Source organism: Schistocerca americana, chromosome 8 (genome assembly GCF_021461395.2).
Source record: "Schistocerca americana isolate TAMUIC-IGC-003095 chromosome 8, iqSchAmer2.1, whole genome shotgun sequence".
NCBI lineage: Eukaryota > Metazoa > Arthropoda > Insecta > Orthoptera > Acrididae > Schistocerca > Schistocerca americana.
Window position 1 is genome coordinate 220597485 of NC_060126.1, and position 21921 is coordinate 220619405.

Consider the following 21921-nt stretch of genomic DNA (forward strand, 5'->3'; position numbering starts at 1 on the left):
GGATTCCGAATGTGAAACAATCTGGGTGAAAGTGAGTATCAAAATGCTGTCAAAAATGATCATAGGGTGCTTTTATAGACCACCACGGTCAGAATCTGTAGTTGTAGAGCGCTTCAGAGAGAACTTGCAGAATATCAATAGTAATTTTCCCGATCGTGGCGTTGTAATAGGGGATGACTTCAATTTATCAGCTATAGATTGTGAGTGTTTTCTCATCAAAACTGGTACCAGAGACAGGGAATCGTCTGGCATTGTTCTGGATGTCTTGTCCGAAAACTACCTAAAGCAGATAGTTAGAGAACCAACTGGTGTGGATAACGTCGTAGACATCCCAAGTAATGTTAAGAAAGGTAGGTACATATATTTTCTCAGAAAGGGTGGCAGGACACAAATTTTAGAGTATTTCAGCAGTCAGCATCAAATATTCGGTGATGAGGACAAAGATGTGCAGAACAAATAAAATTGCAGACATCGTTCAACATTCCCTAGACAAGTACATAAGGTTTTAAGTGATGGCAGTTACATCGCGGTTTAATAGCCGTGATAGAAAAGCGCTACTTTAACAAAGAGCACTTCATCTCAGATTCAAGAGAAGTAAAAACCTAGCTTACAAACAACGGCTGAACGAAGCGAAAATGAGCGCAAGGAGAGCAACGAGAGAAGCGTTCAGTGATTTTGAAAGTAAAAATCCTAAGAGATTTTGGTCAGATGTAAAATCAGTTAGTAGGGCAAAATCATCTATTCATTCTCTAAGCGACCACACCGACGCCAAAACTCAAGATAACAGAGAGAAGGCCGAAATACTGAATTCGGTCTTCCGAAGTTGCTTCACCACGTAAGATCGTAGCACTGTCCCTCCTTTCAATCGTCGAACGAACGTCGAAATGTCAGAAATGAGATAACCATCGTGGAATTGAAAACCAGCTACAATCGCTTAGTAGTGGAAACGCGTCAGGACCAGGTGACATACCTATAAGATTCCATAAACGTTATGCGAAAGAACTTCCTCCCCTTCTAGCAGTAATTTATCGTAGATCGCTTGAGCAACGAAAGATACCTAACGACTGGAAAAAAGCGCAGGTCATTCCCGTTTTTAAGAAAGGCCGTAAGACAGATCCACACAATTATAGACCTCTGTCGTTGACGTCAATCTGTTGCATAGTTATGGAACATGTCTTAAGCTCAAGAATTATGACGTTCTTGGAAAATGGAGAGCTCCTCTATAAAAATCAACATCGATTCCGCAAACCGAGAACCCTGCGAAACTCAGCTCGCTCTGTTCCTCCATGAGATCCACAGCGCAGTGGACTACAGCGCTCCGGTTGATGCTGTGTTCCTTGATTTCAGTAAGCCATTTGACACCGTCCCGCATTGCCGTTTAATTGAAAAAAATATGAGCTTACGGAATGTCGGAACAGACTTGCGATTTGATTCAAGACTTTCTTACAGATAGAACTCAACACGAGTCTCTTAACGGAACTAAATCGACAGATGTAAAGGTAATATCCGGAGTACCACAGGGAAGTGTAATAGGACCGTTTCTGTCTAAAATATATAAAAATGATGTAGTACAAAGCGTCGGATGCTCTTTAAGGCTATTCGCAGATGATGCTGTTGTCTATTCCAAAGTAGCAAGATAGTAAGAATTTGCAGAACGACCTTCAGAGAATTGGCAGTTGAACCAGGCTCTGGTAGTTGAACCTGAACGTAAATAATTGTAACATTCTTAGGAAAAGAAGTCCACTACTGTACAGCTACACTATTGAGGACAAACAGCTGGAGACAGCGTCTGCCGTAAAAAATATCTAGGCATAACTATCCAGAGCGACCTTAAGTCGAATGACCATATATAACAGATAGTGGGAAAATCAGACACAAGCCTCACTTTCATAGGAAGAATCTTAAGGAATTGTTAATCACCCACCAAAGAATTGGCTTATAAGGCACTTTTTCGCCCGATTCTTGAACATTGTCGATGTATCTGGGATTTCTATCAGGTAGGGCTGATAGAGAAGATCTAAAGAAGAGCGGCGCGTTTCGTCACGGGATCGTTTGGCTGGCGAGAGAGCGTTGCACGGGAGCTAAATCAATTCTACTGGCAGACGTATCTTGGAGAGATTTGCTGTTGGAATTCCTGGACAGCACCTTTCAGGAGGAGAAGGACAACATATTTCTTCCACGCACAAACTTCTCGCGTATTGACCACGAAGAGAAAATTCGAGAAATTAGAGCCAATACAGAGGCTTACGGACAATCATTCTTCCCACGCACTATTCGCGAGTGGAACAGTGTTTGAGGGATCAGATAGTGGTGCCGAAAGTACCCTCCGCCACTCACCATTAGGTGGCTTGTGGAGTATGATGTAGATGTTGATGTAGATGTAGGTATGTTTGCCGACGATACTACTGTGTCCACGGACAAGGGGAACAAAACCGAGCGTTCTCCCAACTGGTTGGCAGGATTCCGTCGCAGAACCACCCTCCACCACGGTGAATAAACGTATGTTCACACCTCTGCAATTGCTCCCTCCCCAGACTTCAAGCTATTACTCGTTCAGCCAATTAGGATCACATATTTGTGCGCTGACAGTTTTTATAATCGAAAAGAGATATCAATAAGATCGCCTAAATCTGTGATAGTGATTACAGTCTGAAGACTTATTTTCGATGGTATCAATAGCATACTTGCTCATGACATGTTATTTTGACAAATGGTGCTGGCAGAGGAATAGTGGCTCCATACTGGCTGAGAAGTGTTATAATGTGTCAGTTCAGATGGCAGATGCTAAATTTTGACAGGGTCTCAATTTCTAGAATCTTGTGTCTTTGGCATTGATGTCCGAAGACGTATCACTGGGAGAGACCATGGACATAATAAATGCAACTGTTGCGCCACAGGGCTGGAACCTCCCCCAAATGAGTGTCGGCCAAGCAGTTTCGCTGCCTGGGGAAGTACTACCACAGTGCCTTTTCGCCGCCACTGTCAGCTGACTTTTGCTGCACGTGGTTTCGCTCCGATCACCTCTGCCGTACTGCCACGCGGCTCAGACTCTGTCAGCAGAGCACGACTACCGTTGATGGACTCGAGAACATTTCGTCTGAATATCTGTGATACGGTGGTCTGTGTGGTGTGGAACCCGAATTAAACTATTAACGTTGTCATCAAGTGCCACTCATGGCCCCCTGTAATAGATGCTGAACTTCTAAAACCTCAAGTATTAATACTTTCCACTGCGTTTATATTGCCAAGTTCTTCAATTTTTTTACAGATACAATGAACGAGCTGTTTAAGTTTTCTTAATGTTGATCATTATATACTGTAGTTGTATATTACTTATTAGTGCAGAGTACAGCACGGACGATGCCTGATGGCTTAGTACATGTTCTCGTAGTACTCCTGAACTTTGCAGAACCTACTTTCATTATTAATTATTAAATTACTTTAATTCATATAAATTATTGTATCTCAGGTTATTATCAGATGATTCTAATAAAAATAGCTATAACGTGTAAGTCATAATTTGAACTTGAGGGGCTCTAGCGCCAACATTCTCCCGTGTAAATTATGAAAATATTTGTATGTTAATTGCATCATATTTCTGACAGCAGATAGTTGTAATCACATCTATCATCATTAAAAGTACCAACAATAGAGTTAGTATCTACAGTTTTTTTCCAAAATGCACTATTCTGAACTTCAGTAGCAATATAAAATGAAAAAAAAAGACCACGAGTTTCATCACACTAACATCCAAATATTGTAAAGTATTAAAAACGAAATTGTCACCAATTATGATGAGTAATAATAATAGTAACAATATAATAATAATAATAATAATAATAATAAGAGGTCCATTTTTAACCAGACATAACGTCTGAGACAAGAAAGAAATAATAATAATAATAATAATAACATGCAACGTAAGTAAAAAGTTTCAGGTTATTCAGAAATGTGATATACTCAACCGCAGACAAGCGACCGGTCTGTCAAAAATCTGTCTTGAGATAGATATTTTAAGTTAAAATAAATGCACGTAATATCCAGTTTCATAAAAAGGGGAGACAAAGGAAGCTAAGCACCGTTTTGTTATTTTGTAGAGTGTGGGAGGTAGGTGAGTACCGAAACTGATGTGAGCGGCTGATACAGTCACGGCTTAACGTTTTATAGTTGGAGTGACGTCACGTAGGTAGTGGAATCTGCATTCGTAAATTTATGTCGTCATGTCGTCTAGGTCCACAGAGATATGCCGTTGCAGATGAAAAAGAAACGATAGTGTATGTAACGGGTATGTCCAAGACCTGGTTGGAACTGCCTGAGGACAGGAATGGGGTATAACATTTTATTCTAATAAACGCTTGTCCCTCTACAAGTATGTTTTCTTATGAAATGATATGTATCTTGCTTGTTTCTGAGAAATATTCTCATTAAAAATGTGTCCTCTAGCTTCCTGAATGTTTTATGCAAGAACTACAAAGTATGTAAGTATTTTGCACTGCAAATGAGTGTGTAATCTCCTGTGTGGTGTGCAGCCAGACGTAATTCCACTAAGCGGTGTAGCAAGTCGCCTTAATCACACGCTGCTCCTCGATGACACGATGGGCTCACTGTGATTGATTGCAGATCGATTACGATGCACTGTCAGGGACCTGTAGACCAAACTAGGGATAGCCAGCAAGAGGTTTACTGTCGTAATGAGCAGTACAGCAGTTCGACATCATCGGGTGAACATGTGCATCCAAGGTGTGTATTACTTTAAGCTACCTCTCTCTTTAACTTGGTTGAAATCGTCTCAGTTATCTTGAGGCCCTATAAACACGAGTCTAAAAACAGCCTGTTGAGCTCCGGTTACGTTTCCTTCTCTTAACTCTCCTTAAAGTATAAAATTAAAACGAAAGGGGAGTGTGAAAACTGAATCTACATCTGATCGATGGAGAAATGGAAGAAGCGAAGAAATTTAGTTTTTTAAACTTGGTGTTTAGAATATATTCATGCTGCTGCCTACCAAAAAACGGCTCCCAGCATAGCAAATGCGGCTGAGTACTTTGGAAACTGAAGTGAATGTGACGGAGATAACGAGGAATGGAGGCGGGATACTATGAGGAAGCCTCTAGCTTCAGTAGATTTTTTAAATTTTCTTACTGCTTGTGTGTGTGTTTAATTTTCAACAATTCCTTGAGGAAAAATTAACTAATATTAATTCCTTTCATGGCAGGAAAATGTGTTGCCTAATGGTTTAATTCCAATTACGGCTTGCCATTTACAATCAGGAAATATAACATACCGAATATATTGTAATTATGGTCTTTGAAACCTATAATAACTTTTTTTTTGATACAGGTAGCTTAATATGTTACTGGCTGACATAATAACATCTAATTACCTCGTATTTATTGTAATTCATGAAATGAAACCGGATCAACAATGTAAACGACGTGTTTATTTGGGCTGCTGTACTATATATCGATTATCTGTTTAAACTAAACAATAACATATTCATATATGAGTCTATAAACATGGTAGAAATGTTTGCGACACTGTTGTGTATCCAACAAAAAGTTAATCAGTATAATTTATTTGTATCGTTTCACTTATTTTAGCACGAATACAAGAGAACTGTAACTGCTTTTGTATTTTATTCCACCCAATTCACTTGTAGTCAACGGGTGATAACATCTTTTGTAATTATCAACAACTTCTGCAATTGTAAGTAGCGAATTTACTGCACGCTACAATATATCAACTGCTAGATGTGCGAGAAATCGTTTGTAAAGTCTAGCACAATGTAAGATGTAGAGTAGCAATATGTGACGTAATAAATAACACATTTGAAACAATAACTGACTTTTCACATCCTTTGAGAACCATGATGTTCTCTGGCCCATCTTTACTTAAGAAGTCTGCAGCAGGTGTCATCTGCAGCGAAGCATCGAACTTAGGCTAGGTTCTGGTGAACTTAAAGAACATTAATTTCAGTTACTATTGATAAAATTAATATTTCGTAAACAAATTTTCTTTGAATTATTCCAGTTGCCAACATTTATCCCCAGTACGGAAGTTACAGCGGAGCTTAAAAGAGAATATGCCAAGTGTTTAAATTCCTTCTGTGCTTCTGAATTTCATGAATTGTGCGAGAACAGATTGGATATCAGTGTTTACAACAACTGGAAGCTTCTTAAGAATAATATTTTATTTCTGTTTCTACATGTATTTTTATTTTTTATTTTGGAAAGACTGTTATTTGTTCGTCTACACCAGTGCAATCCTCTTAAAATTTGTTACCAATAGTAACTGTACACTAATGTCATCGATTTTCAGATACTCGAAACACCTATAGAACCTTATCTATCATCGCTCCCTCAGCGATGCGTTTCTAACTTCTTTTCGTTTCTAACTTTAAACAGTCAACCTTCTCTTATTGTTGGAAGCAGAAAAAAGTGACGTGTGGCAACATCTCGCGAATATGGTGCCAAGGGAATCTCTAGAGTACTAATTTTTGCCAGAATCCACTAACATCACCGAAGTACAGCCAGGAAGTCATACGACAGACCTCTGTTTCCGCTTCTGCAGCTGCGAAAGTTCCGCACTTTTTTTTTTTTTTTTTTACATCCGATTCCGCATCCTGTTTCGCATTTTTAAATTGAAAAATTTATTTGAAGAATTTGAAAAAAAATCTTTCACAACTGACATTTGGTGTGATCTACATTCTGGAACTTTATAACGTAGTTTGACTTCTCACGGTATTTCAAAATACTTTCACAAGATTTCTATAATTTTGAAATGTGAAGCCATGTCCAAACGCTATACAGATGACGTAATATCGACAAAATTTGAACCTATACTTGAAGAATGGGGCATAAATCACCAAGCAGTGCCTTGTTTTGTTTGTGATCGTAGATCTGACATGACTAAAACATTGCACTTGTCTGGCTTTGATTATGTAAATGATGCAATATCTCGGACACCACTTTGTATCTGAGCTGCTGTGGGGTCACAGAAGTGGCTGCTACAACTGACTGCTAAACCGAGGAAACTGCCACCCATTTCATCATTTCTTGGTCGCACAAACTGAGCTTGCAAAAATTCAAAGGGAACCCCCTAATCAACCTGCTTTTTCTATCATTCAGGATTGCTCAACATGGTAAATATTGTTAAATATATATAAATGGATTTAAATTTCATGGGATATCTGTAGTGTAATTAATTTGTAGTTTTCTTTTATGAAAATACTGTACGTAAATTTAATTTGTTCAATTTCCAGCATCAGTAGCGCGTTCTATATGATGGAATGATTTTCAGAGCTCAAGGATTCACTAATATTGTACGTATGTTCAGATCTAATCATGGTGACTTCCACTGAAGACTGGATAAATGTTCAAACATTTATAGCAGTAATGAAACCAACCGAAAAAATTACTAAAAGCTTAAGCAGTTCTCAAGCGAGCATTCCACCAGTGACACCGCTAATTCAAGTTCTTGTGACCACTTTACAGCTAGAAGAAACAAAAACTAATACTTCAGAACAATTCCAAAATTTTACAAGAGAATTCTGTGATGAATCGTTTTCAGGTATGATATTTGGAGAACTGACCAAAAATGGTAAGTACGCAATTGCGACGTATTTAGATCCGCGATACAAGTCAAAATTTTTGAATGGGGTCGTCACAGAACAAGTTGAGCACCAAATATTTAATTTGATGATGATGAAAGCCAGAGATCCTAACTCATCTCAAGATGACTCCATACCTACCAGCTCTAAAAGGTGCCGATTTGAAACTGATAATCAACCTTCGACAAGACACGACTTAGTCACAGAATACCAGTTAGTAACATCGTTACAAACGTCAGAATTTGTGATAAATCTGGAAGACAAAAAGGAAAAGAGACTTCCTCTAAAATATGATTACTCTAATGTGGTGGAAGTCATATGGAAATAAGTACCACTATCTACTGCCACTCGGACGCCACTATTTGTCAGCTTCTCCCAGCGGCGTAGTGGAGCTAGCCTCATATACCTCGAAAGAGATTGCTGGGTGAAAAACGACAAAATTACTTTTTGCTAAATACAATGTGCCATTGATAAATTTTGAGTACTGATATAATAAAAAAGAATGTTTGACAAAGAATTTCTATTCTTTTCTTAATACATACACTCCCACTTCCCTATCCGCTTGTATTTCAGATTCCGCTAAACTTGGCTTTTGACATCTGTTTCCGCTTCTGCTTCTGTTATCACACTTCCGTCTCATCACCAGACCAGGTGCATAATAATGGTTGATAGCCCACAATCTGCTTCACCAGAAACAATGCAGCAAATTATTTCCATTGTACCACGCAAATGGGGTTGATCTTGTAAGTAGCACTCCTAACTGATCGTGCCACCCTGCGGCGGGAACTAAAGATACACTACGCATTTAAAATCGAACACAGTGACCAGAACCTTCACATATGGCTACACTTGTACAACTGCTTTCATCTGATGGTCAGAAATGCGTCCACTGAGATGACTGAGTGTTAATTTTGATGTATCCGTAAACCAATGTTTTATCCGTCTGTTAGACACGTTCCAGTAGTTCTGCAATGCTTCTGACATCATCTAGAGATGCCTGAGCAACATGAACTCGCTGCTTTTTTTGTCAGACTTTAAAAGAATTTTGAACAAATTTTGCTCTCATGCGTTTCATACCCAAAACATCTGAATAATCTCATTGAATGGGCCATGTGATACGCCAAAATCATCAGCGACTATTGACATTGCGATTGGACTATTGTTCATAATCATTTCTTTCAACTTCGGGGAGATTTCACTGTTTTGTGGTGTCCTACGATGGCCAGTGCACTCATCTTCTTCCGCTTTCTCAAGGCACTCTCAGAATTAAACCCATATTTTCCTCACAGCAGAGTCACCAAAATCAATAAACACAATTTACATTCCTAACTTTTCTTGCATCTTATTTTCTTCTAATACCAAAATTTAATAGAAATATCAGTATTTAACATATAAAATCTTCTCAGTGAACAGACCTAATTAAATTGGAATCAAAGATCCAGGTTTCGAAGAGCATCACCTCGTTTTTCGTCCGATATGGCTGTCTACCGGGTGTTTCTTTTTTCTTTACAACTATTTCAATTCCCCACAATGGGGGCGGGCCGGCACCGGATAGAAACTACTATACAATCACAGGTTACATTAACTGTGTTTAAAGATGGTTAAAACGTATAAAGGATGCCAATAACAGAAGACTTTGTTAAAAAACACATGGATGGACTATACTGATGATTTTTACATTAAAACAACTGAAAATAACTAGGATTTAGTGAAATACACGGAGATGGAATATACCAATGATTTTTAAAACTCGTTTGACCATTTTATGATGCAGTTAAAATATAGAAGTAATGACTGTGAATGATGTCATGGTGTAATGGTGATGCTGGGTGACACACGAAAAAATTGTCGTGATGAAGGTGCGATTGTGAGTATGACTATGGGGCCCTGTACAACAGCAGGAAGCAACTGGAACAACTCAGTAAGGTAGATCAATGGCAAGGAAAAAATGGGGAGGTGCTGTGAGGTGGAGCGTTGTGATTCAGTTTCGAAAGAGGATATATCTCGGGATGGAGTTCATCGTTGGGAAGTTGGAGTTGGTTATTATTCGAGGGAGAGAGGATGGACAAGGCATGGCGGCGCATGGGAGGTGGAATGTGGATGTAGTGGTGCAGCAGGGTACCTGGATTCGTTATTGGTCGGTTGGAAATTGGATGCTGGTATTGGCTTTTGTGGTTGATGTATCGGAGCCGAAGGTGCTCTCCGTTGAGAAAACGCTGTGGTAAATGAATGAGTTGGTTCAGGATGAGAGTTGGGGAATGTAGGCGGATGCGAAAGGTGGAGCGGAGTGTGTGTCCTTTCAAGGAACTTTCGGAATTTAGGCAAGCAGACATATAGGCAACGGATGCGTAGGTTAGAGTGAAGCGGATGAGAGATTTTAGCTGAGGAGAGTGGTAGAAGGATGTAGACCCCAGGTGCGCTCTGTAAGTGGTTTTAGTAGCTTTAGTCGTTTTCGGGCTTTGTGTTGGCAGTATTGAGATGTCCGTTTCGTGTTACTTTTCTGTCAGGAGTTGGTACTATATGCTTCACTGTGTTAGTTAGATGGATGGGTTGGTGGTAGATGGAGAGATGGAACGACGGAACGACGGAACCACCGAGATGTTGAACCAAAGATGATACCTTGGCTTTTATGAGGCTTTACTTCATGTTTCCACGTATTACACAACTACACTGGGAAATTCAGATGGCGTCGGAGCGAAACATGAGAGAGTTGAAGGGTATGAGAAGTTGCTAGGTAGGCGGTGTCGTAAGATATTGTAGGAGTTACATTGAGGCTTGTACAGGATATAAAGGAGGGGCAAGGGGCCGCAGCAGTCAGACACACCTGCAGCAGGCTGAAAGATTAGGGATCAGGTATGGTTGATTGTGAAATACGTTAGACGATGTTGATGGTAGGATGCTATAAGGCATAGTTAACTGGGAGTGCATAGGTTTGAAGCCTGAAGAGTAGTCCAAAATGCCACACACTCGAAGGCCTTTTGGATATCAAAGGAGACAAATAAGGCAGACTCCCGTTAATCCAGTTGGTGGGAGATTATGTTGGTAAGATAAGGAATGTCACTGGCAATGGAATAGTTGGGATTGGTAGATGGGTTGCAAATTCGTTGGTTTAGAATGCTTTCAAAGACTCTGCTAAAAACTGACGTGTGGCTGCTAGGTCGATACGATAAAGTCTGCGATGGTGGTTTATCACGTTTCAGGAACAGGAGGACTTAGGATCTACTGGCTGTGAATTGTGCTTCCTTTACTGTGGTGATCTAGTCTGTCATTGCAGGGGTGATGTCGCTTGGAATTATAACTTTTATTGGCGATGTGATGTCACGTGGAGGGCGGGATTTGTATGCGAAAATGCAAGAAGTCGACAACGTGGCCATATGCCATCCCTCACTAACTGTGCCGCGAAATCGAGCAGTGACCATCTCCAGCGTCACCCTTAAGAGTTACAATTTTTTGTTGTATTTCTTTGGAGACACTCCGCGTCAAGTGCTCGTCTCCAGCCACCAATCAGATTATAACATCCGTCTCTGTTAAAATTGTTGCTGCGTAGGCGAGTTTCTGTCGCTTCTTTTATCACTAGTACCAGTAGGTCGATGCGTGGGAAAAGACATTCGCTTTCCTAGAGTTGGTTTTCTGCTCTTGCGTATGGCTGTGTTTGGTTGTCTCTGATTTCTCAAGATTTCCATGCATGATGTTCCACCTACATTCATACAGCGCACAGGTTCGATGCAGATTGGCAGCACTGCGAAGTTTTCACCACATTGACATGGATAATTGTTGACACCAAGTTCTCTCAAATCCAGGCTGTCTTTCACTGGACGCAACAAATTCTTAATTTATCGCAGAGATCGGAATACTGGAATAAACCCATATTTACGTAATACTTGCCCAATTTTGCGTGAGGTCCTTCTCCAGAATGGAAGGAATGCTGTGGGTTTGTCTTCTATCGTTGGCTGCAATAGTTTGTTCCCATATTTACCAGCAAATGCAGCTTTAATTTGATGTGATTTTTATCTGTTCTTCCTGAACACTGTTTTAAGATATTTCAGTTCAAATCACAGATGATCATGGCCGAAATTGTGTGCTTTCTATTTAGTTAAGTCCTCAGGACACACAGCTTTTTATCTGGGTGGTGGAAACAGCGCTCTTTCAAATAAAGGTCTACATCAATTTGTTTTCTGTACAGTAAATGACTCAGCTTTCCTTCTCTTTCTACTTCCATAGCACTTAGAATTCCAGGCGCTGTAACCCAACCAATGAAAAGCTTGAGCACCACTGTAAAGGAAGCAGAATTCTCTCACCGCAGTCATCTCTGTTCTGTGATGACAGTGATAATCTTCAAAACATAGAGTTTTAACTCCGATTTGATGTGATTTGAGGACGGAGAATGCTTCGATATCAAAGAAATATTTCTAAATATGTGCTGCACCTTTTCCAGCTTTGTAGCAAAATTTTTAACAATTTCTATAACATATCTTTATGCAACAAAAGTAATCTCAGATCCTAACGAGAAACGTGTAAGCTTTTTGACAACTTCCAGCAGCGTAATCATTCGATAGGGCTAACACTACACATATCAACGAAGAAATCGTGTGAAGTGTTTTGATGTAACTATACAAATTGCAATCTATCCGTTAGTTTTTGAACACATCTTATATTTTATAAGAATGGGCCAAAAGCTTAAACTAAAAATCGCAATTGAAGCTTGCATGCTAGGTGAGTTGTTTATAATTTGGAAAAAAACTTTTAATTTAATTGCTTGGAGCAGTAGCGACACTTGTGTTGCATAAAATATTTTTCTAGCGGATATGAAATCAAGACCTTCAAAATTGGTAGATGGCCGAGGCACAATTATATGCAAATATTTATATTTTATTTTGGACGTCAGCGCTTGGTACTGTTCTAGCTATTCCACTGAGATAGACTTAGGGAACTGCCACAAACGGAAACAAATATCAGAGCTAATTTACTTTCTCTCTTCGTTCAGTGTCCATTAGACATTATGATAAGTAGAGCAATTGCGGAGTATCGTTTCAAAACACATTAAATGTAGTCGAGATCAAAATAGAATTTGCTGTGTTTTACCCTCATTATGGCGTGTTCTTTAACATTGTTGAGTCAGATCGAATCATTTTGTATGTGCAGTGTAGTAATTTAGTGCGAAAAACACTAATAGGATCAAATCGTGTTATGTACACCGCAGCTGACCCTTCAAAACGAATACGTTCAGGACATGCTTACCAGCCTGGGATATTATCACATTATTTTGATGGCTCTTTCCGCTATTTTCATCTTGCAAATTACAGTGTGGTGTTGACTGCATGATGGTGGACTTTCGATCACGAAAAGCTGTTTACCCATGGGAGAGAGTTCGAAATGAAGTAGAATGAGAATTAGTGTTGGGAAAACTGAAAGGCAGCGTGAAAAGAAAGCTCAGTAAGTAACGAGATCAGGCTGTGAGAACGATGGAATTTCTTGGTAATGAATAGTTCGTAACGGACTACTGCATGGTCGCCAAGAATTTTAGATAATTGGAAAGGATTAAAGAAATGATGAGAGTGATTCTGACGATAGGTGGTCAGTCTTACGTCATAGTAAAATGGAGCCGACGTACAGGTTCAGCGACCCCTCAAAACGATTCACAAACTTTCTGAAACAAGGCACAAGGACTGACCTGGTACTTGAACCTCCCATAATTGATAAACCGAGTGTGTTACCTGACACTAAGAAACTAGATGTCGATAAACTCTTGAAAACAAGATTTGGAGACAACTGGAAAGAGCCTGATTGTTTGCCGTTTCATGTTTCGGCAGTAAACATCGATGCGACAACAACTGACACTGGTAGCTCTGTTCATGAGAACGATGACCGAGACTGTTTACCAACTTTGATTGCATCTGGAACCGTTGTGCACAACGACCGCAGTCAATAGGCAATGAGAGGCACACAGCAGTCAGTATCATTCACATAAGCTTTTATTATTCTTGTAAATCTAGATTTCGGCTATAGATTTCCATCTTGAGTGCTAAAACACAAGGATAAGTTACAGAATAAAAATTAATATACTATACATAGACCGCTAAGTAGACACTATATTTACAGTACGTTCATCTATGAAGTTATACGCCGGTAGAGGGTATTTGTATGTTTTACTAAATGTGCCTGATTAATCACCGTTTACGTTTTGATCTCCTTTGTATTACTGTGATATTAACAGATCTTCATAGAAATTGTTTGTAAGGACCTTATTACTTTTACATCAGATATTTAGTGCATTACATAATCTCTCTGATATGAGTGACTACGCTACGCTGACAAATTTCAGATTTATATGTAGTTATATTTTATAGAGACGATCCTCAACGAAATCTTTTTAATTCGTTAATTTTCATTTCTAAAGTGATGCAATAATTTTGTATGGGATAGGTATGTGGACCTATTAATGATACTATGAATACGTTTTGATGGATCGCTTCAACACTAAAATATAAGTAAGTTTTAATTTGGAATCTGACGAATATCTCAAAGCGATATGCAAATATGCTTTCTGATTTTAGATATTATATAAAAAAGACTTCGTAAGTTAGTGTATTGAAATAAAATTCTGTTAGTTAATTGTTAGTATTGAGGGCGTTACTTGTACAGTGTCCTTCTGCCTATACACCTGTAGGAACATATGGCTACAAGAACTGCCGCGATTCTGTTGAATTGTACCGAAAACTGTATATTGACCAGTGTGGACTGACGCTATTGCATAACATGGTGTTTACTTATTGTTCTATGTAAACCACATTAATTTCGATTCTGTAAATTTTTCTTGTATTTTAGCACCGAAGTGGGCTATTGAGAACCGAAATCTAGATTTGCAAGAATAATAAAACCCAATGATATTGCGACTGACTGCTCTGTGCTTCTTCGTTGTAGCTTACGGTCGCTGTGCTCAACGGTTCCTGATGAAATCAAGGCTGGTTAAGAGATTGCCGAGCTGGGCAAGTGCAACGAATTATAAATACAAAAATCTTAGCATCAAACTTGTGAAACTATCAATTGTACTGCGTTTAACAAAGCACGTATAGCGAATAAGATAAGACCGAGGCATGTACTGGCAAAATTTCACAGCAAGTGCAGGAATGGGAAATTTTCAAATAGTAAACGTAAATGTGAGGCGGTTAATTATACGAAGTGAGTTCAGAAACTTGTCAAAAAAGAAATAATTAGATATTAGTTGTATAGGTTGCATTTTGAACTGGCTGGGCTACTAACACCTTTGATGTGTGGTATGTTATTTGCTGTTGTAGGGCACATTGCTAGCAGAACAGCTACTGAAACGAGATTATGACACAATAGAAAAAAATCTAGATCTGATAGGGCAATCGGAATGCATTAATATAGGCAGTGAACAGGTTAACTTTCATCCAAGAGTGGTCAATTTGACGAACATTGAGTTCAATGAAGTAGTGCTGTGCAAAGGTTTGACGTACAATTTGAATACAAACATAGGAAATATTGATATCAGATACACACTTTTAACGTGAAATACTCGACAGGTACTTTCATGGATGCAATACTTGAACAGAGCAAAATTGCTGTAGCAGTAAATGAAATTATTACACATGGATCCAATAGACCTACCTCTATTAAAGAAAAACTAATTGTAGACAATATTATCCGCAAGGTTAATGCTGATGATGCTATCGTTACGAGATCACATGAAGGTAAATCGATGGTGATAGTAGGAGAGGTTAATACGTCACTAAAAGTAAAAAGCTTTTTGATGAAACAATATCACAAGAATAGATAGAGATGTAATGGCGGAAACTCATAAGAAACTGAATGAGAAGTTAAAAACATATAAAGAAGTGTTTTCGCCCAGAGAATTACAACAACTCAAAGTAATGAACCCGCAAACCCCCAAACTTACGGCGCAGATTAAGGTCCAAAAGATTCATTGCTGATAGGACCAGTCGTCGATGGAAAGGGCGGCCCGTTTCTTAAAGTCGATAGGAAATTTCTTATTTTCTTCGAGATGTATGATAACTTCACTAGGAAATTATCAGCCATTCAAAAATAGTTACGAATTGATCAAGAACACTAGCTACATACAAACTACAGAAGGTATGAAATTTGTATGTTTAGATATAATAACCCTTTATAAAAATATACCGGTTACCAGTGCTATTGGAATTGTTAAGGAAAATTTGTGATGCCAGTATAAGCTGTCGAATGACAAAATTAACGTATTTATTGATTTGTAGTCACTAGTTTTGAAATACAATTAGTTCACGTTTAATGGAGAAATGTGTCTTCGAAATGATCAGCTTAGCATGGGAAGCTCCATATTCAGCTTACTGGCTGACATGTTTATCAACTATCTACAGAACAAGTTTTTCAGGGAAAATGCTGATCTAGCAAGCTGTAAATGTAGTATATTACTTTAGGTATGTTGATGCCACACTGCTGCTGGTTAATGAGTATCATGATGGAATTCATAGAATAGTAGTAAGGTTTAGCGGACTACATCAAAAAATCAAATTCACCTGCGAAATGGAAACCAGTGGTTCAATTAACTTCTTGGACATAAGCATCAGGAATGATAATGAGAAGCACGGATGCGGAATTTTGAGAAACATTACTTAAACTGATAATATTATTGACTGCCGTACCATTCAAAACACTCAAATCAGCGTAAGACTGTCTTCTTTTATTTTTCACTGACCGTCTTCTAAAGCTCTCACTGTCTCCAGCTGAATATGGAAAAGAATTGGATAGTATTCAACACGTTGCCAGGGCGAACAACTACCCCCTTCATTAAAATTTGCAAAACGACTGTAAAAATAACAAAATGTAAGAGAAATTGTAGGTAGCAACAAAACGGAAGAAATTTGCTTCCGTACTATGGCACCTTTAGCACAAAAATAGCATCGGTTTTCTAAAAACCAAACCTAAAGGTTTCGTTCTAAACTACAAACAGATTTGGGCGCATTTTGGCTAATGGGATTGATGAAGGAAATATGTACACCACGAATCCGGTGTGTACAGAATGGAATGTCCAGACTGAGACGCCTGTTACCTGGGACAGACAGGTAGAAGACTTGAGATTAGTTTGGTGAGCATGTAGCTTTGAATATGAGGGATATTGTTACGAGATCAAACTTCGCTGTCTACCTGGTTAAGCGCCAACAGTCCCTGCCCTCTCTGAGGTCGGGTGTCAAGTTATCGGACAAGGCTGTGAAAGGCTGATTAATGGGCCTCCTAGAGGACGTGGAGGTATACTGCCATCTGAGATCAGCTGGCGTCCACCTGCTCAATGAGTAGGTGTTGATGAAAAACAGACGATTTAGGTAACTCGTCCACGATGCTTGTTGCTTCGTAGCAAGATACGCACGACCCACGAAGAGGCTAATGTGGGACTTTGGGCCTGCCTTTAAAAAGACAACGTTGGCATTATAGTATATGAGAATATAATTTATTATTATTACGGAATCATTTTGTCTTCTATCTTGTTGGTACTGTCAAATACGATATCTATTTAACCACTAAACAAGTAAACTGCTATTCAGTGTTAGATCGAAGGATAGGTTTAATGGCAGTTTGCATTATTGTCTTTCTGCATACATCTTACAGCAGTTGCAACAAAACTACGCAATACGTTTGTGTATGAAATTCTACAACAGAGGGCGTTTGTATGTTTTATTAAATCTGCCTGGTCAAATCAGCCCTCTCATTTTGATCCTCATTATCTTACTGTTATGTTAACAGATCTTCATAAAAATGTTAAGGACTTCATTTCTTTTATATTAAGTATTTAGTAGATCTCATAACCACCGTTATACGGATGATTACTCTAGGTTTTAGCTTCTGACGAACTGCAGTTTCATATGTAACTGTTTTTCATCAAGGTGACCTTCAACAAAATCTTTTTAATTTATTAAATTTTATTTACGAAGAGATGCAATAACTGCATATGAGATAGTTATGTGAACCTGCCAGATTTCGTCTCGGTACTGTGAACGAAAGACGTACTGGTAAGGGTCCAACTTTTTGCTTTTATTCATACATTCATTCATTAGCATTGCAAGTAATTACATGTTTGGGAGAAGTATAAGTTATCTTGTAAGGCATACTTTTAGCTTTGTTCTCAGAGGTAGAAGGTTCTGCTAGAGCACGCAGTAATTAGAAGTTACTCGAATGAATCAAAGAAGGTATTTCAGGCTACAATGACATACCATGCGTCAGGGTGAAGTGACACAGTATGTCAGTTTATCCAGTGTGGTCTCTAGTTCTATTCTGTGTGATCTTTGATATTAATTAAGCTACTTATTTTACGTATCTTTTTAAATTTAACAACAATAGCAGTAGGTCATTCTATAATAAATACATTACACCATATGCAATGAATTTCTGTAGGCCAAATAAGAGAACATGAATTTACCCTTTCAGATGGCGGACAATGAGTAAGGAAATCCTCGAGGCAGAGCATTTGGATGCAATGCAGATGCAGCAGGCTATAGATGCTGTTACCAGCGGCGACATGGGATGGCTGTGGACGCCGAAAGCATTCGAATTTCCCCAGACTACGCTTAGAAGGCGGCTAGGAATACTAACGAAATTTTCAGTGGTGTTCAGAAATGGTTTGGTAGATTCGAGTCAACTTTCAACACTATATTGGAGTGTGGACTGGTACAGCACCTGAAAATATTGGAGTCGCACATTTTTGGTATCACTATGAAGGAGTTGAGAGAACTTGCATTCCAAATATCCAAGGAAAGCAAAGACGTAACTTAGTTTTGGGAAAAAAATATCATACGAATAAGACTTTTTTGCTAACAACGGTGATGCGAGAGAAGATTCTCAGTGTTTTTACTGTTTGGAACTATACTCGCCTTCAAAACCCGGAGAACCCTGGTTAAGGTGACACAGTGTAATTCGTGGGCACATCCTGAGTGTGCTGGAGTAGGCCACAGAACAAAACGCATTATTTGTAGTGTCTGCGAATACGTAGGATTGGTGAGTGTTATTTTGTCAAAAACGTGACTAATTTTGTTGCTTAATGGATTCACATTCGTAATTCTGTTTTCGGTTGAAGTGGCTGTTCTAGACGAGTATATTTATTTGTTTATTTATTTACTTATTTATTCGGTGTCTGTAAAAGCACGAGTACATTTTATTGTATGGTCCAATGTGAATAAATTGTTAACTGGTTTTTACTTACAAGAATATTACGCGAGAAATCAAAATATGACAGTATAATAATTAGCCTCGGCGTATTCGTACTTTAAAGAGCATTGAATCAAACACTGAAGTTGTTGTGGACACACACAACACTCGAAGAATACCTACTCTTCTTACCATCATATTCGGACTATGGAAGTCGAATCATGGCTCTTGGCGTAAACTGAAAAGTCAAATCTTAAAACTAATGTTGCTCTTCGTTGCGGCTCATCGCTGTGAAATAAGTGTTTGTTAAATATAAATAAACAGAATCTGCTCTTGATAATACCACAGAACATGTTAACATAACAACAGAAATAAGCAAACAGTTCGTCTGAAGATTTGTTATTAATTTAAATATACAGGTCCTAGTCATAGAGAGAGCTGCACCTCACTGCAGATACAATAACTCTGTATTATTGATTCTTTGGGATTCATGTTAATGCCAAACTTGATAATTGCTATTAAAAATGTATTAAAAAATAAAATATATATATATATATATATATATATATATAAATATATTAAAAATATATTTAAAAAATACTGCCTGTAATATACGAGTAGAAATAAGTTATCAGATCACCCGATATTGGTTCTTGTAGTAATTTATTTATTTATTTTATCTTGTTCTCTCATGTTATCGCCATTCTGATTAAAATACTTGCCCTTATATCGAGTTTAACACAAGTAAAGAACAACAAATTACATCTCTGTACAAAGTAGGCTTATGCCATATCTCTCTGTCAAGATCTTTGTTGCAAGCAACAGTTGTAAAGCGCATGCTGGATGGTGGTAAAGTGTCGCTGTCAAAGTATAAACTAATATAGTTCGTGTGAAAGTGTTCTGCACATCAAAATAGAGGCAGACAGATACGAAAAAAGCCGCCTATACTGTCGCAAACCAGCACCCAGCATTATGCTACTACCAGTAATGATGTAACTTCCGGGTTCCCGGGTTCGATTCCCGGCAGGGTCAGGGATTTTCTCTGCCTCGTGATGACTGGGTGTTGTGTGCTGTCCTTAGGTTAGTTAGGTTTAAGTAGTTCTAAGTTCTAGGGGACTGATGACCACAGATGTTAAGTCCCACAGTGCTCAGAGCCATTTGAAAGCGGGCGATCTCTACGCTTCCTCTATGATTTCGCTTTTTAAATTGACACGTAACGACGTCCATTGAAGCAGCGGCCGCGAAAATTGTGGAGCTGTAAACGTCATAAGAAAAATTAAACCAATGCAACGAACATGGCAGGTGGCTCACTGTACATCGAAATAACTCACATATAAACTTCAACGTACTATATTAACAAGGTTAACAGCATAAATGCTTACATTACTTTTTTTCTACAAGATGTTTGCTCCTTAACACCAGAAACAAGCGATGAAAGAGGAAGACAAAAACAATCTAGGAGCGTTCTTCTCCCTCATTAATACCATAGAAGTTATTATATAAATAATTTACTCCTTGATACTACGATTAAGTTTAATATTTACTATAAAATATGTATATTTTACGCCCCCTATGCGGTCGCTGAAACATATAAGGTTCGTATACATTTATTCTGTCGTGAGATACACTTCTCGTTCCAAGTTTTTTGTTTTAAATGTCTTTACGACACAGTTGTCGCTGGGAGTGCACAATGCCCCCCGAAATGTTCGCGCACGCCTATTTCATTTTTATTGTTTATCACTAAAATTTTTTCCGTCGTCCACTACACTCGTACACTTTGTAGGGTAAAGTCTTTACGGTTCACACTACAGTAACAATTTCAATATCTCATCGAGGTTACAAGTTCTTTTGGTTTTCATTTACATTCGTAGTCATTTAGACCAAACATGAGATCACACAGTATTTAAACAAGATAAACATAACATACATAGGTATTGATATTAAAATAATTAAATGTTCTGTGGCTTGATTTTGTAAAACGACGTAACTATATTGCAATGCCAAGACTGTATCTTACTATGGCTGCTTTAACTTTGTTTGTTGCAGCTCGCCAGCCGGTGTGGCCGTGCGGTTAAAGGCGCTTCAGTCTGGAACCGCGTGACCGCTACGGTCGCAGGTTCGAATCCTGCCTCGGGCATGGATGTGTGTGATGTCCTTAGGTCAGTTAGGTTTAATTAGTTCTAAGTTCTAGGCGACTGATGACCTCAGAAGTTAAGCCGCATAGTGCTCAGAGCCATTTGAACCATTTGTTGCAGCTCAGATTATGCTTACAGGCACTCATATATGGAATTGTGAAAGATTTTGGAAATTCCCAGAGAGTATGATTATTCGCTCCAGATTTGGCAAGGCCTGAGGGAAACCCCGTGGGAAAACCCAGGCACAGTGATAGACTGACCCATTTTCATAGTTATTAAACTATTACTTATTGCAAGATCTTGGTAATACACTAGGATGTGTTTTGTTTTTGCCATGATATTTGTGAATGTAAAGTTATGTGTGACAAATCGTTCATTCGTTGCGGAGAAAGCCGTTATGCGTCGTATTGTTGAGGATCGTTCCTGGCGGTGTTGGTAGGCGCTGGCTGGTAACCGTTGGAAGCGGAGAGGTCGACGCCCGGTTCGTGCAGGCGCACTACCCTTTGGCGCCTCGGTTAAGGCCACCTGGTGCAGCGCCTCACCTCCGTCACCTGCCTGTCTGCAGTCAGGCGCCCCCCCCCCCCCCCCCGGCCCACCCCTCGACACCGCTCGTTGACAAGTCTCCGCACAACAACTCGTCTCCGTCAGTGTACATGGAAAAACGTACACACAACGTAACACTCCCTTCCCGCTACAGACTCTTTTAACTAGTGGGAAAAGGACGAATCATTAATTTGGCAGCTAATGTGAAGCTATCGCCGTTCTTAAAGTCACAAGCTAGCACGTTGTGGCAGAACGCATGACATGTTTTGTATTGACACGCAGTTCACACGTTATATTATTTTCGTGTACACGTCACACTTTAGTTTCGTGAATGGCACTTTACTGCACATACCGCACTCCCAGGCACATTTTATCAAATGGTTCAAATGGCTCTGAGCACTATGGGACTTAACATCTATGGTCATCAGTCCCCTAGAACTTAGAACTACTTAAACCTAACTAAACTAAGGACAGCACACAACA